Raw genomic sequence first — 543 nt, 5'->3', positions numbered from 1 at the left:
AAAACAAAAAAACCCCTCCAATGAGGGCCCAGCAGGTGGTGTCATGGTTACATTGTTGGACTCTTATACAGTCGAACCCAGTTCGAGTCCCGGACCCGGTGGCTTAAAACTCACGCCAGGTGTGTGTGCATATGTGCTCACCCAGAATCTGGAGAGGAGAATGGAGGAGAAGGGATCTTCCGTGCTCATTCCCCCTGGGGAGTGAGTCCTCGCTTTCTGTCTCTCTGTTTTCGGGGGAGCACATACACCCTATGGCAAAAATCTCTCAAGAAAGAAAGAAAAAAAAGACTGTTTGAGGGCCCAGCAGATGGCAGGTAATGGTTACAAACATTGTTGGATTCCCACATAGTGGGCCGTGGTCAAATCCCGGACCCAGCAGCTTAAAACTCATACACGTGGGAACAGCAGTTGACGTAATGGCTATGTCGCTGGACTCCCATGTAGTCGACCACGGCTCACGTCCAGGACCCAGTGGCTTAAACTCACGCCGGGCGCGTGTGCGTGCGTGCCCAAGATCCCGAGAGGAGAATGGAGGAGAAGGGA

The 543-nt window shown here is 52.7% G+C and overlaps 1 protein-coding gene across 2 annotated transcripts in view; it reads left to right on the top strand.

Moving 5' to 3' along the window:
• The window catches only part of KCNN1 (potassium calcium-activated channel subfamily N member 1), a 36,197-nt gene that overhangs the window by 19,348 nt on the left and 16,306 nt on the right, over window positions 1-543 (top strand). The window lies entirely within an intron of this gene.

The sequence above is a fragment of the Tupaia chinensis genome, unplaced genomic scaffold (genome assembly GCF_000334495.1).
Source record: "Tupaia chinensis unplaced genomic scaffold, TupChi_1.0 Scaffold000201_1, whole genome shotgun sequence".
In the NCBI taxonomy this organism is placed as follows: domain Eukaryota; kingdom Metazoa; phylum Chordata; class Mammalia; order Scandentia; family Tupaiidae; genus Tupaia; species Tupaia belangeri.
This window is presented reverse-complemented; position numbering and strand designations above follow the sequence as displayed.